General features: G+C 41.4%; 1 protein-coding gene across 4 annotated transcripts in view; it reads right to left on the bottom strand.

The window, feature by feature from the left end:
* The window catches only part of IL1RAPL2 (interleukin 1 receptor accessory protein like 2), a 333,232-nt gene that overhangs the window by 42,032 nt on the left and 269,503 nt on the right, over positions 1–21,697 (bottom strand). The window lies entirely within an intron of this gene.

Genomic DNA, 21,697 nt, shown 5'->3' with positions numbered 1-21,697 from the left:
CACCCACTTTACCAACCCAGCCAGAGAGGGGGACAGGCTCAAGCTGAAAGGCAGAAACAATTCTGCTTTAAATAATATGCTTTGCTGAGAAGCTGATGATGCTGAAGCTTCAGAAGAAGGTAAAGTGACAATGCCTGCTCTTGGGATGGCACTGTGGGACCCCACTGCATGTTTTGCGTAGATGCTTGCTCTAATGCTTGGCCTCTGTGTGGCACAGATCTAGAGGAGAATTCGTGGCTTTATCCTGTTGGTTATAGGGAAAACTGAAGTTCAGTGATCTAATTCAAGTATGATGAAGTGTCCAACAAAGCCTGAAGACTGTTCTGGCATTTAGATATATATTAAAACTCTCTCATGCATTTTTGGAGCCTGAGTTCTGTTTTAACTCTTCGGGTTGTCAGTGGTGTAAAAGAATAACACACGTTTGAGTTCCCTTCAAGGAAGTTCAGTCAGCAGGGAATCAGATCAGGTGCTCTCAGCAAGATGTAGGGCAATGAATCTCAGGAAGGAATCATGATTGATCTCTCTCTCTTCATTGCCAGACTGGGTGGCTGAGAAGTCCTAGAAGGACTCATGCACAGGCAGTACTGGTTGGAAAAATTATGACAAACCACCTCCACTGAAGTGTGATGGAATTTACTGTTTAATCCAAACTGGAATTTTTGGACATTATTAGAATGCCCACCAAGCTGTTTTCCAAAAAAGACTCAGTTCTGAAACACAGGTGTAGTATTTCTTCCAGGCCCAGGGAAAAAGCAAAACTACAGGGACCAGATGGGCATGTGAGGGTCAGGGAAGGAAAACTGGGCCCCTCTTCCTGTGCTCTCAAAACAGCTCCTGCAGTGCACACTGCTTCTATGAGACACATATCTGCTTCCAAGAAGTATCACTAAAGCTCTATTTGGGATTATATTGATCAGTGGACATTTACAACATTGTCAGTCCCAGACAAGATGACCCAAGATCAATTATTATATTGGGTACTACTTACAAATGTCAGAGATATTACTTAGGAAATTGATCTTGACTTTATGAAATTTGAAGATCAATAGCAAGCAGCAAAAATTACCAGGCTATTAGTAAGGCACTGATGCTCCTATAGACAGTTCTCTGGAATTTATGTACTCACAGGCACACATACTGTGTTTACATACCTGACACCTATGGGCTACCTATACCCTCACCAGATGCTCAATGCTCTCACTGAATTGCACAGCTGCTCCAGAGTCTCATCCCTTCTGGGATTTTGACCCATCATTTCTATCATTATCTCAGTGCCATCATAATCTTGCACACATTCTCCTTGGGATACACAGGCATGCACCAGCAGCACTCAGCAGCTTCTTTTCTTAACAAGGGCTCCAGGAGACAACTTATTAAGAAAACTGAGCTACTCAGTCACTAGGGGACAAAAGAAAAAGAGAAGTCTGCATTGTTGTTATTCTAAAAGACAAAATAATATTAAATATGTTTGTGTTAGTGTCCTGAACTAATTATTCTGAAGTACAAAGAAGTCAAGGAAAGCACAGCATTTCTCATTCAATTGTGTTTGTGCCTTCAGAACTGAGCTTTGTAATCAGAACCCTATCACCACCCACAGGAAAGAAAATGGTTGTTTTGTCACATCATTTACAAATGTCATTTTAAACTTCTGTTGCTTCCCTGGTAGGAAGGGTTTGAGTAAGCACAAAGCTGTCCATGAAATTATCTGTATTTCTTTCTGGCTACCTGCTACATAGTAACTGCTTTTCTCTGTCAAAACTGCCGCTACTTTGAAAAGAAGGATTTAAGAACCCAGAAAATGCAGCTTGATTTCCCTTTCTTCTCCTCAAAAAAGAGATTCATGAGCTAGCTAAGCTGCCAGGGTTTTGAAAGCAGATAATGACTGTCTAGCTGCAGGTGAACAGAAACCTGGTACACAAAACTCTCAGCTATGTTTGGAGCCCCCTGCACTCATTTTGGTTGTTAAAACTCCACAGGTCCTAAGAGTGAAGAGAAAGATGAAAGGTGTCCTATGATTAATTACAGTTGTGTCACAGCTGCTCAGTCCCCTCATTTCCTCTCCCCCTACCATGTAGGTACTTCAGTTTTAATCTGATCAGTCTGGAGGAGGTTTGCAGGAGAGTGAATGCCTGTGGACATTGAAGGTCATCAGAAATTCTGCCTGGGTTTAATTGCAAGTGCTCTGCACTGCTTGTTTGAGAGGGGCTTGAAGTGACAGAGATAAGAGGGGATTTAGAAAATTTTCTTTATTGCCTTTCAGATCCAAAGCAGAATCAAAGACAAGAACCTCCTCCATTAGGCCCATTCTCACTTTCCGGATGATGCTTGAGAAGTATCAAAGAAAGCAAGCAGAAATACAGGTGGGAATCTCTGATTGGAGTCAAAAGAGGCTAAGGGGAGGAGAGGGGATGGTTTTTTCGGACAGATTCTCTGAAAAAGAAATGTCAAATCAAGTGACTGAAGCAAAAATACCACTGCTGCCTTGCAGGCTACAGTGTCTTCCCATTTCCTTGCTGATTTGTCAGAAAAGCATTAATGTTGAAGAACAGAAGATGAACTTATGTACATGACCTGAATATACAAAGTCATTCTGGGGGTCATCAGATGGAGAAAGCCTTCCTGGAGCAGAACAGAGAGATGACAATTCAAAACTCAACAAGGACTTTGACTTTTTCTCTTCTAACTTATTTTTATAACACACAGTTATTATTTTTCCTTGTCATTGACATTGCAACTGTCAACTGAATAAATAGTGATGTTTCAAAGGAACATCACACACTGGGAAGAGGACATCAAGGAAATTAGAACACTGAGCAGGAGCCTGACTGTCACAGGAGGCATGACAAGAAATGACTTTGTAACTCTGCCTGTGAGTGTAGCTGTGCAGTCAGTAAATACTGGCACACCCTTTCCATTGCATTTTATTCCTCCTGGCACAGCTGCCAAAGGAAAAGCTTCTCATTTAACAGATTCCTGCCAAGTGTAGTAAGGGGAATAGCCTTATTTGTGGTGTCTGAGGATTTTGTTACATGGCACCATGTTTTAAAGCCCCCAAAGAACTGTCTAATAATGAAGCCTACACGCTCAGATGTTGGTATTGGCAAGTTCTTTGATTTAAGTGTACTTGTCCCTTTGTCAAGCAATAGTAAACAAGCTGTGCTTTTGCATTTTTGATGTGTGTGTAAAAGCAATGTGAAATGACATCAAAGCAGCTCCCACAGCACTGCCCACAATTTCTTTAGCACGAGGAGCAGAAGGCATTAGCAGCACCTGGGAATAAATAAGAAAGAATCCTGCTGATGTGATCTACCCTGTTCCGAACAAGTTAACTTTCCTAGAGATTGAGCAGTCAATGATGTGACTCAGTGATTACATTTTAGCAAGTTGTGTGCAGTTTCTTTGTATGCCAAATGCAGACTGGCTGACTGCAGCACATTCAGCTGAACCACTTGGCAGCATCCAGTGCTGAACCACACTTCTCCTAATGCTACACCCATGCAGAGGCACAGTCCAGCTCCCATCCCATCCAACAGGGATTCACAGCTCGTGGAATTATACCTACTTGGCCAAATCCAAGATTTACCAGCTTTGGTCACGATTCTGTGAAAATTTCCTTAATTACACAGCTAATTCTGTTACAGCCACTGAGTCTCGAGATGTTGGGCTTGACACCAGCTGAGAAAGGCAACAGGCAGAACACCTTAAGAGGGCCAGGGAGAGGACAGAGGAAGAATTCAAGGACTTGTATGTTCAGGTTGTTGGTAAGAGAATTGGAAGGTGCCTACAGTACAGTGTACAAGGATTTCACTGGGAAGAAAGACAAGAAAGTGGAAGATTTAGCACAGCAGGAGCAGCATTTAAAGAGCTGAAAGGGGTACCCAGAAAAGTTTTAATTGCAAACAAAATACCAGTTTGAAACAGTAAATCTAAACAGCAATTTGAAGAGATGACTCTGAGAAACAGTGAATTCTCCAGCTCTCCACACCTTGAGATCAAGGCAAGTTGTCTCCCTGAACTACATAATCTTTTAAAACACACTGTACTGGGCTCAGTACAAACAGTGATTGAAACTTTCATTGCCCATAATGCACACAAGATGAAACCAGGTGGACTAACAAACTGTCTCTTGACACTCTGAGAGTTACAGACTAATGCTGATGGAATTACTTGCATAAAAAATTCCCAAATTAATAAGAGCTTGCATGACTAGTGAAAATTTCTCCCAACCATCTATTTGACATACTCCACCACAATAAAGCAAGATGACCTATATACTAATTTAGAGGAAACAACAAAACCAAAGGGACTTATGAAGACTTCTAGAAAAAAAATTTGTGGTGTTTTTTGTTCCCCCAAAGAGTTTCTTAGTTGCTCAGGTTTGTTTCGTTTTCTGCAGACTTGACTACTGAAGTGCAGTTGTCCAAATCTAATCTTAGCACATTTTTCATCATCTTCAGAATTTCCCACATCTAATGAAATCTTCTTTCTCATGACTCTGCACACATTGTTTGCTTTTTTTTTTCCTGTTTTAGAGGTAGGAACAAAACATATTACCCTTAAATGTAGGGGTCACTAAACAGAATTAGGGAAAGGCCATTTTAGCTATCTATCTGCAGAAGAAAAGTTATTCAAAATACCAAACATGAAATTCCTTAAATTACTTTTAGGTTAAGAGGAGAAGCAAACAAATAGAAAAATGATCCTCAGGCTTGACTGTAAACCTCCTTATCTGTAAATTGGCCTTTTTTTCTGAGTTCTCTTGGCAGCTTTGGCCTGAAGGAAGGTCTAGATGATGTGACTGCTTTCTTAGTAGAGCAATAAGATTAATGGGACAGATCCTCATTCACTGTATATAGACAATTCTCTGGGACTTACTCTCTGAGGGTCTAGCCCAATATAATTTCACAATGATGAAGCAATTCTTAATGGGGTGGGTTACATTTCAAAAGGTTATGAAATCATTAAAGCACCATTTTTGCCAGTAATGCTAAAAATTTCCCCATCCTCCTAGGAGCAGAAGGTAGTGGACACACTGTGATTAATTTCTAATTCTGCAGTTCATCTCAGTCTGTGGCACTGAGAATGTCAGCCCAACTTACTCTGACAGTTATTCTGAACCAAGAGGACATCTTTAACGAGCCAAGACTCTATTGCTGACCTGTTTCCAACTCATTAATGCTTTTATAAGTTGTTGCCATCTTTCACTTCCACATCAACTTCCTCACAGATGTACTTACCAGTACACCTGGCACTTTGCTAACAAATGATGTGGCACACAGCTCTCAGCCGGGAGAGATCTTACTCCAAAAATTAAAGCCACACTTTGAAAATGCATTTGGAGTGACAGTGAAGTCCATCAAGTCTCAACTGCTTATTAAATCAGCAACACTCAGTCAAAACCTGTGCAGTTGCCTGAGTCCAATACCATTTTTCACTGATGCCATACCATTCTAAAGACTTTCTTCTTGGCTCTTGAATAATTAAACCATATCCTTGTAACATAAAAACAGCCATAGTGGATCAGGCCAGAAGTTCGTCTAGCCTCCTATCTTTGGCAGTGACTGGGATGAATGCCAAAGGAAAACAACCACCCTTCCCCTGAAACACACTTCATCCTTTCAGCAATCAGCATTGTAAGGACTTTCTGAGCTGCAGGTTGAGTCACATTTCACAGCCTCTGCCCCAAGCCCTCCTGCCATGCTGAGCCTGTCCATGAGAGTGTCTAGAGGCACAGTGGTCACAGTCTCAGATGATAAAATGAATCAATTGCACAGAAATGCCAATCTGCCAGCACAAAAATGAAATTAGTTTTGATGATGGCCATTCTCCCTGTTTACATAATAGATGCATAATAATGACCAAGATATTTCTGGTCTTATCATGCACAAAAGTCAGTTTGTGACAAGACAGAAATAAACTTATCCTTGTGGCCTAAAGTTTATTTACATATTAATTTCCCTTGTTATCATCTGTTTAATTGTGCTAAAATTTATTAGACTGTAATTCTTTGGACAGAGAATAAGAGCCATACTTTCTCCAAAGCTTAAATCCAGCGATCTTTGATACCAGTTTTGCTGCCTGAAAGAATATTATATTTTGTTTTATATTTTTCCTGTATTTTGTAAAGTGGATACCTGGAGCCTTCTGCAAGACAGGCACCCCTGGAGTTGTGTGCTATTACACAGTTAATCTCTCCTGGACTCAGTAAATGGGATAAGCCAATGGCATTGTTAGCCTGATGGGGCTGCTGAATTCCCACAGTGCTGAGCCCGAGCTGCCTGAGCTCTGGCTCAGTGTGAACCCAGGGCTGGGTAAAAACTCCTCGGGCCTCATCCTCTGTAAATGCAGCTTTAAAGCCAAGGGCTGTGACCTGCCTGAACAGACAGCAGTGCTCTAGAAAAACCCATCTCTCTGAAGGAATAGTTGGGATGGACACAGTGTCCCTTGGTGGGATCTCGGCCACACCAAGTGCCTGCCCTGTCCTTCTGGAGGAGAACCCAAGGAGCCATGGACAAGGAGAGGGAGGGCTGTTCCCCACGCTTCTCCTGCTGCTTCCTGCTCTGAGCAGGGCCAGAGGCACGAGGGACACGTGTGAGTGATGGGGGAGAAGAGGAGGAGCTGCTCTTCCCTATGGCCTGAACACATTGTGTGCAATCAGGCTGCTAAAGCTGTCACAAAGCAAATGTGCTTCATTGGTTAAAAACTGTCTGAACAGTTACCTACAAATGCAATAACAATAACTCACCAAATAGGTGGGTGCAGCTGAAGGTGGAAACCATGCCAGCACCAAAGCCTGCCTGTCCCTCAGAGATTTTACTGCCTGGATTTGGGACTATTCCTAACACTGACACAGCTGATACCCTAGAATAGAAATGTGCTTTGTGAGAAGATAAATGACATATTTATCCAAGAAGTGTCCTGGTAGCTGTCAGTGCGAGTCTCTCATCCATCATACTGTCCCCTGTCCTAAGGGGAAGTTCATCTATCCCACTGTATATTCTGATAACCTGGTGATGCTTTAAGAGCACACTCTACCTGCTGGAAATCACCAGTGACAGACAGGTTTGCTGCCTCTCTGCTCCAGCAGCAGCACTGCTCCTGTTGGAGTCAATCTGAACGTTGTTTGCAGCAGCAGAGCCAGGGCAGCCAGGACAGAGCAGCTCCCACAAAACCCCTGCTCTCTGCAGGCTGCCAGTGCTGGGACCCAGCCCCACAGCCCTGACACAGGACACTGCTGCACTCAGGGGGCACCTGTGGAGAGCCTGTGCTGGCCCAGGTGCTGCTCCCCATTTTCTTCCTTGACATGCAGGCAATTTATTATGTCTACTCTAAGGAGTAAAATTCTTGAATGATGTTGTGTCTTAAAGCCTTCCCACCATCAGACAGCAATGATGGCACCCAATTTGCACAAAGTCAGAGTTCTATTCAGTCTAAAAGCTCAAATATTCTTCTGCAGGGCCAAAAACACTCCTAGGGCCAAAACCAATAAAAAACCAAAAAGAAATGCCTTGAAAGTTGCAAATGCTTTAGCTTATACATTCTCTTATATATTCTCTCGCCCTCAGGGTTTCACATTATTTTTGTTCCATACTAGAACAGCTTCTCCTCAAGTCCCTGCTTACCAGAGTGAAAATTTAAGTGTCAACATCAATTAAGTACTTGCATGCTTTAAAGTCCTGCTAAGCAGAGGCCTTGAGCTATGTCTCACTGCAAAAAGTTCTCTTACCACATGGAGCCTCCTGTGCCAGACACTGGGTGACACAGCACAGTAAGACCTGCACTACTGCAGTGATCACATTATTTCTGCACAGGGGCTACACTGCAACTGTCTGGACTGGGGTAAAGTACAACATCAGCTCTTGAGGGTGTTTGCATAGACACTCTGCCAATAGCACAGCCCCAAGCTGCAGCAGTATCATTATTTCTTCTTGTGGTGAGAAAGCTCCTCACTGGAGAAAGCAAACTGAGCAGCTAAAAGTGTCTGTCACTGTTTTAACAAGGGAAGGAATGTGCCACCATCAAAAGTCTGTCAAAAAGCTTCTCTTCCAGAAATAAAAAATGAGAGATTACATCAATAGGGAATTTTACAGTTTTCTTCTGTATCACAATGGGATAACAGACAGATATAAAGCAAAACAACAGTGAGAAGGAAAGAAAGCAGGGTAAGAAAGATGAGAGCTCCTCCCTTATGCCAGAGAGAAAATTTTTCCTTGAACTGCAGGTGAAGATGGATGAATTTTCCCCAAAGGAAAAATAAAGCTGAAACTACTCATAAAATCCACCTGAGTGTACCAGTTAGTCATCATTTGAAATCTAAATAAAACAAACTTTGTTTTTATGGGAATTCTGTAGAAGAAAGTATTTTTTAACAAAAAGCAGAGAATGCACCTGAGTAGGAACATCATCATTCACCCTGCAAATCAATGTGGGAGTGAGCCATGGATGCTCCCAGGGGTCTCTGTGGCCTTTATGGACACATGATCCTGGAGCTGCACTCATCCATTCTGGCTGCCTCACCAAGGACGTCATGCCAGCACCCCCACATTCTCCCCAGAGCCACTTCCGTGACATTCTTGTTTGCTGACTGCCTTCCTTCCTTCCCTCCCTGTGTACCAACATTTTAGTGACCAAAATGAGACCTGTCATTTAGGCTTTAACATGGCTGTCTGTGGAACAAAGCTTTCTAAGGGTTTCCTTTCCTCTTCACCACAAACCTCCAAAAATGCAGTCACTGAATCTGAGATGAAATTAGCTCCCTTTATCTTTTGCTTTGACTACTAACCTTGAAAAAAAATTATTTGGTCAATTCTTGTTTTGATCAGCATCTTCTTATGTATTTGGACAACACCTCTTGTGATTTGCTCTTGTTACATTATGGACAAGTTTTGAGGTGGTTCCTACAACACATCCTAAACACAGTCACAGGAAGCACCACAAAAACAACAACAAAGGGTGTGATGCCAAGTGCTTGAGAGCTGGAATTACCTGCAGCCCTACTGCAGCCTCCTTGTGCCTCTGCAGCACCAGCAGCCCAGAGACACAGACACAAGGGGTTTGTTCCTGAGAGCCACTCCCTCATACACTGCACAGGCAGAATGCTGCCCACGTAAAGAAGAACCATTCAGTATTTCACCTTTGGTCACTGCATGGTCCCAGGCTTTATTTACTTCACATCACTCAAACACTACACTGATGACAGTTTGCAATTTCCTCTTCTTTTCTATTGGGTTAATCCCTCTTGTTTCAAATGGCTTGACAAACAATAAAAAAAGTCTCATTTTCACAGCAAGTCTGAGAGGCAAAGTGTGTGTGCTGAATCTGGACCACACAGAATTCCCACACCTTCTGCAGAAGATCACATCATGCTGGATTGAAAACTGCCTTGGGCAGTGACTTTGCCTTTTCCACAGCAAAGTGCCATGTATAGTAATAAATCCACACAGCAGCTGTAACTTTACAGGGTGTATTTCTGAACATTACTGAACCTGTCCTAATGCCATGTAAAAGACACTTTCTAGAAATGCAGAAACTAATTCTCCAGTTAATTACATGGGTGCAGAAAATTCAAAAGAGAGACATTAGGTAACACTGTGCAGCCAAGAAGGGCCAGGGCCAGATCCAAATTTCACTGAAGTGCAAGAAATTATGACTCTCTGGGGGACTGACTAATCAGGCCCTAAAAGCTGATAGTACAGCTTTTGTTGAAAATAGGCAAACTTTTTTTCAAATGTGTGTTTTCCACCAGTGGAGAGATCCAGAGGCTTCTTCATGCTGGGTGGCCTGGTGTTTGCTCTCTGTTTTCAGATATTTTTTGCAAACCACGTAGAAGTAATGCTATTGATTGCCAGGGATTTATAAATATCAGTGGTGTCAGCACAGTTTTAATCACAGCATAAATGTGGTGCAAAATAGGATTTCTAGGTAACAATCTCTATTCTATATGAATGTTACAGAAAAACGTCTCAGCAGAGAGATTTTGTAACCGCTTTGCAGAAACCATTAACATTGATATATTTATATATGGTACCCCAGAGAACATTTTGTAGTGTCATAGGAGAAAATCTTTTGCAGAGGGCTTCAGATTCTGGTCAAACCTTGTTAATGAGTCAGGCTGTCAGCTTATCAGATGAATTATACATCTTTGCAGGTCATTAACAAGAAATCACTACTGCTAATTATAACAAGGCCATGAAAGCAATATCATTCCAAATGTATGAAGGAATTAAAAATAATAAGGGAAGTGTCTTTTAATCTGAACACAGTTTAAATGAGTATTAACTGCCTTTTCTCAGTATAAAGTAGTTTTTTCTGGTAGTTGAAGTTATAGTTAGGTATTTTTTTTACTGGAAGATGAGATTAAATTAGAGACATCCCAATAATTTAACTTCATTCATTATCTGATCATGCATATTTATTCACAACAAGTACTACTCAGCCCTTACTGGTTTTTCTCTTAATATTTTCCATGCCAAGACATTTGCAATTACAGAATTTTGCCTTCCATATTTGCTAGTAAATGGATTTAACTGCCACAAAACATCATGTTTGTAATAAATTACTCTCCTCTGCAATTTGGTTTAGCCTAAGGTAATGACAAATGGAACTTCTTTAGAACAAACAATTTACACTTTGCACATAGGCAAATATTTGTATATTTAAATGCTCCTGGATGTTTCTGTTTGTCACATTGAATCCCACAGGAAATCAGCTATCGATTTCAGAAGGGCACAAAGTTATCACTGCAGAAACATATTTAATACCTTGCTGTGGCCAGAATCATGACTATCCTCCTGAAATCCACAAGTCCCTGCAGTTTAGGAGGGTACATTCCCTAAATGTTTGCCTGGCCACCAGGCAGATGCTGCTACCCTGGTAGGAGAGAGACAGAGCAGGGGGCAAGCCTGTGGTTTTCCAGCACATTTTCCAGCCTGGGATACAACTTCCACTTGTCAGCAGCTCCTCTTTGACAATAAAGGCTGTGAGCTGCATGGGCTGTTCGGTCCCACCTTGGCTTTACCTCCAGCACTGGAGGCCTCAGTGGCCCAGCACCAACCCCAAACCTCTCCCTGAGACCAACAGAACTCTGATTCTCGCTCATGAGCCAAGGAAGTTGTGTCATGATCCATTGGCAGATCCTGTTGGCAAATTAGAGAGACTGATATAAACTATAGAAACACCAAAACACCAGGGTTTTTTCCTAGCAGACCTAGCTATGCGCAATGGCTTCTTCTGCTGGCTAGTATGGGCAGAGAGGCAGTTGATAAAACATTTGTAAGAATAATTTGTAATAATGTCTCAGTGGTGAATTCCAGTAGAATTAGCATCAGAAAAAGCTGTTATGTGTATTTTCACTATGAAATGTAATACAATCTGAAGCAGAAAATTGCAACTTTCATTTTGAGGAAATTTCACTGCAATCTCCTGTATCTGAGGGTCTTCTAATATACTGTCAAAACACAAAGTCAACACATTCCCTCTATAAAATGTAAACACAAAGTACTTCAAAATCTGGCCTGAAGCTTCAATTTGTAGTATCCCTGCAGAACACAGAATTGTTCCCTGCCAAAGAATTCTGCAGAGCAGCTAAACAAAAGAATAGCTTATTTTGCGTAAAAAACTGTAGTATTTTCTGAAAATGGAACTCAACTGGGTATATTTCCATGAGGATTGAAATGTCTATTTGGAACATACAAGCCTCTGTAAAATATTTCTCACAGTAGTTAGATAATTGTTCATTTCTGTTGCTTTGGTGGGAAGCATTCCTGTTGAATTGAGTCTTGAATCACAGAAAAAAGATGGCTCAAAAGCACAATAGAAAAGCAGTGTGTGGACTTCAAAAACAAATCCAAACCTCACATTACCTCTTAGGAAAAACTTTGCAGCAATGTGTTTAGTACAAGTTGTGAAGAAGTACAATGATGCCAGCATTAGCAGCCAAGAAATCCTCATTCGTTTTAGATGAAAAGGCAGAGCCAATTTCAAATTACACTTGCTGCCATATAACATATGCAACAAATAAAGAAAAAGCAAGGGATTGAAGTCATCCCTGAACACCACACATGGTACACATTTCCAAAGTGGTTTTATGTGTAAAACAAAACGTTCTCTTAATCCAGCACATTTCAGTGGCCCAAAGGGCTACACAGCTTTGTAAGCCACTAAAAGGGACAAGCAGCTCTGCCACAGAAGATGATCTCCAGTGCATCTGAGTCCCCAAATCAAACTGGGAAATTATTGTTCCTCCTGGTTATGCATCACACTTAAAGAAATTTAGTGATTTACTTGGAAAACTTTCTGGTATATTTAAAGAATTGTTCTCTGGGTAACTTTCCCCATCACTATCTACCAAAAGAAGTTGCTTAACCTGAAGCAATATCAATAAAATGAAAATCAGACTTTCCCTCTGCACCACAAACCTACCAGAGGGCACATTTTGTGAAGCTGCACAAACTCCACAACTTTATCACTTATTCTGCTTCTGGATCTATCTGCATTAGATCAGACCACCACCACTGGGGTCTAAATGTTCTCCAAGGCCAATCTATCTAAATATCTTAAAGTTGAGGAACTCAGCTTAAAGGAATAAACTGTCTGGATTTCACCCCAAACTGCTGAGTGCTGGAATCCTGCCTTGGGCAAAACAGTGTGTGTTTTATGTTGTGCAATCAACAGCCCAAAGGTAGAAAACAGATAACAAAAAATTTCTCACAACAAATTGGAGGCTTTTCCATGGAGCACCAGCTTCTTGAGAGCTTTGCCCCTTCTGCCAGCCACCAGTCCACAAGTGTCCTCCTGCATCCCTCACTGCCCCCTGCCCCTGCCTGGGGAGGATTGTTCCTTTTCCTGTAAAAGCAGAGCTCTGTTCCCAGCCAGAATCTCCCCAAAAAGAGGCTTAAAGGACAGAGGATTTCTATATTGAAAGTCAGATTAGGACAATGCTCTGGGTTTTTTATTTAGTCAGTTTTACAGTATAAATAGTAATTTGTTCATTTTTATTTTTTATCACAATCTGTCAAACTACCCTGTACCTACTAAAAACTGCTGTAGCACTATGAAGTGGAATGAGTAGAAATAATTCTAGGTTTGTTCCTGACATAAGGATTTTGTTTACACTTAAAGACTCAGTCTCAATTTCCTACACAGTCTGAAGCCTGAAGCCATCACACATGTGACAATTAATTTTTGGGAAGGAAGGCAAGTATAAAAACCAGAGATTGAAGGCGACCTTTGTAGAAAACATGTTGAGTTCCTAGGGATTTCTATTTGCTCTGGAATTTTTCATCTCAGCAGGACTATAAGCACCAAAAGTTTTAATGAACATTAAAAGACTATAATTCATGTCTCTATTTCAGCTGCACAGCCCAACTTTGCATGAGATTTGGCAGCCAAGTCCCAGGCTTGGCACAGATCTCCTGCGTGCTCCCTGCTCTCCATCTGTGCAGGCACTGCCCAGAAAAGCTCCCGTCACAGTCCTGGGGTGCCTGAGTTATTCATGCTGGGAGGGTGAGCACAGGCCAGCACTGACCTGAACCAAACACTTGGCCGATCCATCTCGCACATTTCCTGCATGAGTGGGAAGCACCAAACCACTGCTGTGTTATTGCTGGGAAGCCATGACATTTTAATTAATGGCTGATTACCAAATACATCAAATGGAATGAAAGGAGGACCTGGGTACCCCAAAATGGAAGCTGGACATGCAACTTTCAATGAAATTATAATGAATATTCCCACAACCATCTTGCCAATTAGAAGAAATCCTTCATTAACCATTTATTTCACTGCATTTACTTTCCTGGAAAATGCAGCTGCAGTAAAGGGTTGATGTTTCCTTTAATTTATAACTTTTTTTGTACAGACACTACGTTGTGCTGAGGTACCTGCATAAACAGAGGTACAATAGATTATGTGGGTACACACTGATACTCAGTGTGCAGAGGAAGGGAAACACAACCATGAGAGTTACAATTGCCAAAATGACCACCAGTGTAGAATTGTGGATTAAATTAGTGGTAAAGGATTTATCTCAAATGGCTCTGCCTGTGAAAGACAGCAATAAATAATACAAATATCTAAATATATGTGTGTTTGTATGTTTTATCTAGGAAAGTCACAATACACTAATACTAGCAATTTCAGTTTTCCACTGAGGAAAGGACACAAGTAAAGCACAGAAAGATGATCAATGCATCTCATGGCCTAATGGATAAAAGCAAGATAGAGTGATGGAAGCTCTTCTGAAGCCTGGATTGTTGTGGAACAGAATCATTTACAGCCAGATAGGCTTACGAGCTCTACTTCTGCATCAATCTTCCCAAAATCTGCCTTGCCTGCAGCAGAAGCACTCACTGTGTCCACCCTGGCCTTCCCCAGGCCCTTCACTCAGGGACTGTGCTCTGCCAGAGCCCCAGGCTGGCTCAGCAGATGCCTCAGCTCTGTGCTGCTCCAAAGCAGGGAGCCTGCCCAGGCAAAGGCTCAGCAACCCTGCCACACAGACAAATGGCACTGAATGTGGCGTTATTTACCTCCCCCTGCATCAGAGAGAAGATGCAGAGGTTTGAATTATTCCACTGGAGGAAGGAACGTTTTTTCAGTGTCTCAGAACGCGAGTGCTGCACACTTTCTGTCACAGCCTTGTGACACCCATGGCAGTGGCCCCACTGAAATTCATGAGGCACACGAGACCTGGCCTGGTGCTGCTCAGCTGGAGGCAAAGGGAACGGAAACTTCAAGGACTGGACTCACTGACTACAACAAATTAGTATCCAGTGAGCCTTTGGACATTTGGGTATTTTGCTTTACTGATGGCTTTAGAAGTTGTTAAACACCTGGATCTTGCTATCTAAAAAGATTTAAAACAGAATATTTATGGTGAAAAATAAATGACCATATGGATGAGCAGGGGTGGGTGTGCTAAGTGTGAGCACTTAGAGAACACAGCTACAAAGTTCCTACTAACTTCAGGGACTAAAATCTGCAGGGACACAGCACAGAAACACAACACAGTCTTATCAACAATGTTTTCAATCTCTGAATTTCTTCTTGTCTGCATAGTTCTCTTGACCAAATTTTCAGCTCATATTTTTCATGTGCAGAATTACCACTCCATTTAAATCCTTAAGGAATACCCCTAACAAAAAGGAATACCAACAAAAAAAAAAGGAGATTTAAAAGAGGATGCTAATATTTTTTTCATTACTCAATTGACTTCTAACTGAATTTTCTATGATTTATACTTAGGGGGACTCTCAGAACACATATAAGGTAACCAACCCTTAAAGATCACCATGATTTAGCATCACTTATTTTAGATGTCTTGAAAGCCACATTTAATTATTCATTTTAAATATTCAATAGGATGTGTCTAGGAGCATTTTTCACTTGGTTATATTAACATGCTCTGACAAGTGAATATAATAATGAGATTAACAGCCCAGCTGAGAAACAAAACTCTTTAATTTGTAACTTTTGCTAGGCAAGCAGTCATGTTATGGCAGGTTTGGTGAGCTGCTTTGACTCACCTGTCACCCACTCATTCTCCTGCAACAGGAATATAAGAGATCTTCAAAAACCATGAGACAGGTCTGTCTATTCATGTCACTGTGAAGAACCTCTGCCCCTAGATACGAGGCTCTGAAGATCTGGACTTCCACTATTTCCTCTGTTTCAGTAAAATGCAAAAGCCAAGAGCAAAGCCTGGCTATGAAAGAGCTCTCTAATGGTTTACAACATGCAGACAGAGCTGTACAAATCACAGGGAAGAGACGTCAGCTATGGGCATGAAAGCTGTCAGCCAGGACTGAGCCTGAGGTGTGGGTGCTCCATAGGAGGGCTTGCCAAAAGCAATATTTAAGCTGCTGTTTTCATCAATGACCTGCAAGCAAAGACAAGATCGTGTACTGACACATTTGCAGGTGACAAGTTGTGGTTGAATTACCCGTCAGGAGGAGGACAAGCCAATTAAAATGATGGGGATTATTGGGAAGCTATGCCCAGTTAAATTTTAATTAGCCAAGTGCAAGGAGTTGAGAAATAAGAAATGCAAACCTATTTGCAGGAAGAGGAATGCTTCTGTGATACCAGAAAGGATCTACATTACATTACAAAGATATCTAAACACACCTAACAGCTCCCAGTATTATCACAGCTGTATGAAAATGGAAACTTATTCCTTAAATTTGAATACCAGAGGGCAACGAGAAGCAGGGAAGTGTAGACAGCACTTGTGAGACCTTGGGTTAGAACACAGTGTGTTCATGTCTTGTCTTAGAAAAAAAAACTGGAAAAAATACAGAAAGCAGCCCCAAAACCTACATGGACGATATGAACAATTCCATATAGTGAGACTACAGAAATCTCAAGACACATTTAGTTTATAAACCAGAAGATTGACAAGTGACTGGTTTATACACTGTAAGCACTTTCCTGTGGAGAAAACACTGGGTACTTAGAGTCTCTCTCGTCCAGCAGAGAGAAATTACAAAAGAACTGATGGCTGGGAACAGAAGCCAGACCAATTCATTTGGGAAACAAGGCACTGCTTTTGAATGCTGAGCCAAGCAGTACATTGAGTTCTGCATTTCTTTACTTTTCAGCTGGGGGATGCCTTTGGAGAGCAAGTATTGCACAGGCACAAGTTCTCAGGTGCAGTCTGAGAGAGCCAGGATAGGCTTTAATATGCAATTATCTTCCTTTTTTTTCTTACCCTAAAGTAAATAAACTTATCCGCATACATGGACCTTTTGCAAGTGTCAAACAGATGTAATAGTTTCCTTTAATTATCAAACACTGCAGTACAGCAAAGGGGGTCCATTATTTCTAGTGACAAATATGCTGCTAACAGTGCAGCAATACCTAGACATGAAAATGTCTGCCATCACTGCTGCTGAGGGGATAGGTTATATTAGTAAACTTTTAATATTATGTTGTGAAGGATAGGATAGATCATTTAGTATTGTTAGCTCCCCGCTGGTGGTATTTCCCATAATTTCTCATTGGAAATTTCACACTGTTCTCTGGAGTGGATCTAGCTCCTCTTAGGAGCACTTCAGGGGCTTCCCAAAGCTGCTCAGTTCACTTTTAGCTGGCCAGATGAGTTGCAGTGTTACTCTAGATTGCCTCCAATATCAATCAGCAACAGACACGTTACTGGCAAGTGTGGGCAAAATCCACAGCATGTCACTGCAGAACAGAAGGGAATCCTAAAACCAATTCTATTGGGAACACCTGCTTCAGCTCTTCAGGATACATGAGTAGCCAGCCTGGGGCAAACACAATAAAATATCCAAAACCAAAAGTTGTGTCTGTGTATGCATTATGTAGCACCTCACTGCATTGGGAACCCTTTAAACTCATATCCATTTTGCTTTTGTAAATGGGTAGGGATGTCCTTAAATTACCTCTCTTGAACAATTTTAATTTCTCCAATGAAACTCTTATGGACTTAGAGATGATTTTACATAAGAGAAAAAAATCAGGAAAATTTGGAACAGGCTTTGAAACAGAAAACATCCACTCCTTTTAAAAGAGGCACTGCAAAAGGAGAAAAGAGCTTAAATGAAACAGCATTGTCTTTGCAACATAAAACATGTTCTAATGTCCTAGCCCTGGTCATGTATCCAAAGGTGTTAGTTTATTTCACTTGAATTAGCTCCATGTGGAAAACACTCAAACAAATAAACAAAAAAACCCACCCCACCAAACCAACCTAACTCCAACCAGAATTGTAAAATAAGCTGAAAAAAATTTGCTTACTCATTTTGCCATATTGTTATGTGTAAAAGCTGCTCAGACATGCCTTAGACCTTTCTCTGCCTACTATGCCCACATCAGCTGCTGGCAAGCAGAGTTCTTGCAGTAACAGGGTGTGGGATGCTTCCCCATCCCAGGATTTCTGCAGCCTGTGCTCTGCCATGAAATCACTGACAAGTGCTTTTATTCCCCTGGGTGAAGAGCCTGAACAAAGCTTAGCACCTCTCATGCCAGCCCCCAGCTGGATTTCAGTGATGCACAGGCTCTGGCAGAACAACAGCAGGGGCCAGATGGAAATCCCTCACACCTTATGTGCATAGCAAGGCTGCCACTGAGGACACCAGCACAGGACCTGACAGGGCTTGGTGTCTCACAGCACACTTGCCATCACAGCACTGAGAGTGACAGTGAAGAATTCCTCTATTCCAGGCTGCTCCCTGCTCCTGATCCATAAACCCTTGTGGTCTTGGTCCTCACTGACTTCTGGGACAACTGAATCAGATGACCAGACAGAGATCAATGGTGCTTTGCACTGATTTAAGATGTCTTCCATATCTTCCTCTCTCCCTCAAGCAGAGCAGAATTAGCCTTTTGTTACAGAAGCCAAAGCTATCATTTACTTAAATAAAATGAAGAGCACTCTACATCAAACAGGAGCCCTCTAAATGGAGAGAGTGTCCTTCAATACAAGGTACTGCAGGCACCAGCAGATTACCTCTGTCAAACAAACCCTTGGCATATGAGCTTTTGAAAAGCAGGAGGCTATTTAAAAACACGGGCTTCTAGTGAAATTGCAAAAATTATAATAAAAATATCCAAGTTTGCTTATTTTCACACAAATGGATTTACAAAGGAGAGGTTTTCCAGTATAAAATGGTGTCTCAAAGCCCTGGCTGAAAAGGGAGGTGTTTTTATTTTTGAGCCTCCAAATGAGCTCTCCAGCTCCATTTGCAAAAGTACAAAACTCATAAGACTCAGATTTGTTGCCTACCAGGGGATATAAGCATAGGCTCAAGCATTCATCAATTGGCTTCAGCACAACCTTTGCCAAACTGAGCCCTAATATTTCAAGTTTTACTGACTCTGTCATTTGAGCAAAGCATTTACAGATTGCCCAATGTGTCACACACACCACCAGCACTCAGCTCCTCATCCCTCCTTAGTGCCCTTGTCTGTGGTCCCTCTAAACTCACACAAAGATATGATTTCCAGGTAATTGAGTGTGAAGGAAAAAAAGAAAGGATTTGTTTGACAATAGGTGATAATCAAAACTAGCATTCCAAGCTGGTTTTACCAGAACAGAACAAGGAGATTTGACCTGAGCTTTTGCTGGCACTAACTCACAGACTGAGTGATGCAACAACAGATGTCCCCACAGAGCTACAAAATGATTAGTGTTTCCACCACCCCTAGCAATGATGGGTATTTATTTTTCCTCTGGAGGAAATAGTGTGGCAAACCAGCATCCAGATGGTTAAAAAGAAGCTGGACTAAAGAAAGCAAGTTTCAGAAATTCCTGGAGTAGGCAGATAAATTTAGCAACTATAATTCAAACAGCCATTGATTTCAGCAGGATGAATTCCCTGGTTGCTGCCATCACATTTTCCTCATCATTTTTGCTGCCCTTGAAAAGCCTAATTTTGCCATGTGTGCAACGGCCAGGGCAACAGGGAAAAGAGGTTTGGTGCTGTGACCTCAGATGGTGATTTTGGCAGTGGCAGGAAGGCAGAGCAGATATTTCTCTGAATTATTTTTGAACATGTTCCTAAAGCAGTATGACTTCTTTGGCTTCAGAGGTAGCAAAGGCAAACTATTTATTAAATTGACTGCTGCCATTTCATCTATTTAATGTTGCTGGTATAATGTCTCTACCCATTTTGTGACTTGAATTTTTATTTGTGCTTGTAGATCTGTGCTTAACATTTTGCATTATTACAGAAATAAGCTTCTTTAAAATGTTCTGCTATTTTTTATTTATTTTTATTTGAACATGAAAATCCTCTCTGGCTTAGTTTCCGAGTGAACACATCAACTCCCAACCTCTTTTTGCTTTTGAAATAATGGTTTTATTGTCTGTGGCATTTTGCAAGATGTTTTTCTCTTACTTATAGCCTGGTTTTTGGTGGGCTAGTTGTAATGCACCACCTCAAACTGCCTTACTGGTCAACTGGGAGGACGAATTCAGCAATTATGGGATTTGTCATTAGTGTCCTGAGGCACTTCTGAGCCACTTCTCTAATTATATACCAGTGTCACTGGGGCTCTGTCCTCTGCTAAGGCACCAGGTTCATGCAGAAAATCCCACACAGCACCTGAACTCCTGTTCTTGCTGGAGCACTGCCCAGCCTGACTGCCCCTCCCCAGCCCTGACATGCCCTGCTTGGAACACACCTGGAGCCATCAGAACAGCACAGCCTGGCCCAACAGAATAACTGGGTTAAACTGGATTGGAGCTCTTCTCCAGCCAAGGAAAGCAAATGCAGAATGACTTGACTGCTCTGGCTTTGAGACATGGTCCTGCTCTGGGTAAAACTAAGGAAAGGGTTTATTTAAATGCCCTTAGGATCAGATCAAGCCCATCACAGTCTGTCAGGAAGGGGTCAGTGCCTTATTCCCAAGAAAGCAGGATATTAACATATGAGTTCTTGAAAAAACCTGACATCCAAAGCTGTTCTTTTTCTTCTTTTCAGCAACTTCTGAATCAAACATGAGCTTTTTCAGTTTTCCCTTAAACTCTAGCAACACACTGTATCCTGCAGACTCTCTCTCCGAGGAAATAATTTTTCTGTAGCCTTAGCTCTCTTCTCCCTCCAGCTCTTTGAATAGCAAACCACAGTTAGTGTCTATATAAGATATACTTTTTCTAGCTGTTGAAGGCTGCAGCTCACTGTTTCTCTTTCTTAGGACTACTTATTTAGCAGCTCTCTTCCACCTACAGATTTCTTCTTTAAGATTATTCATATTTTTCTCTAGGGGGAATGATTTTAGAGGAGCTGTTTTTTGACAGGAGAACAAATGTTTAAGACCTGAACTCATTACTTTTACATTTCTGGCAAGAATAAGAATTCATAATCATCTTTTGAAAAGTAAAAATTAAATCTGACTTCCAAAAAGTAGAAAAGATGTTAGAAAATAAGAAAAAGCCAGGAAGGATGCTTAACTACAGTGAATCTCAATGTTTTTGAGGTAAATTTTGGCAGCAGAAAAACTCAATATCCCAGAATCCCCAATTTGCAAAGCAGTGACACAGTATGTGGACTAACTGGAATTATGGAGTGCCATCAGTCACCATGGTAAGAATTCATTTACGTTATACTGACATGAGTTTAAATTAAGCAACCCCTGATTGTGCACACAATGTTAATGCAGTGCTATTAATATCACTCAAAAGATTTGGGCCAGCCTAATTCTAAGATCATCATAGCAAACCAGAGCATATTGAACAACCCCAGGGTACATTTGTTAAAGAACCTGAGTGAATTAATACTTGGTGTTCCATTGATTTTTCCCACAGATGTCTGAATCAGTAATGTTTATTGCCAAACACCATGTGGCTGACACACCCCAGCACTGAGTAAAATACCAGTTACTCCTTTCAATTCAAGCAACTTAGTCTGCCCAGTTTTAAATCACTTTGAGGAGAGAAACTAAATAAATACAAACAACCTTTGCTGAGCAGGGAAGCACTTTCCCGTCAGGGAGTCCCTCTGGAGATGTTACAATGAACACATAAAAGTGCTCCGCAGTGGAAGTACCCAATATTTTCACATTAGAACCAGTAAGCTTTTCCACAACAGTATTCATCACATTTTCAGAACAAGCAGACCCAGTTCAAGGCTTCCACTAGTACAAAAACATACTGCAGTGCAGCAACCAACCAGTCACCTCTTCCTCCACCAACATCTTTTAAGCTGTAAAAACTTTTAGAACTTGCCTGACTTAC

The sequence above is a fragment of the Melozone crissalis genome, unplaced genomic scaffold, assembly GCF_028551555.1.
Source record: "Melozone crissalis strain CALT ecotype California unplaced genomic scaffold, PUWL_Pcris_2 ptg000068l_1, whole genome shotgun sequence".
Taxonomy (NCBI): domain Eukaryota; kingdom Metazoa; phylum Chordata; class Aves; order Passeriformes; family Passerellidae; genus Melozone; species Melozone crissalis.
The sequence above is the reverse complement of the archived record's forward strand: the minus strand, read 5'-3'. Positions and strand labels throughout refer to the sequence as shown.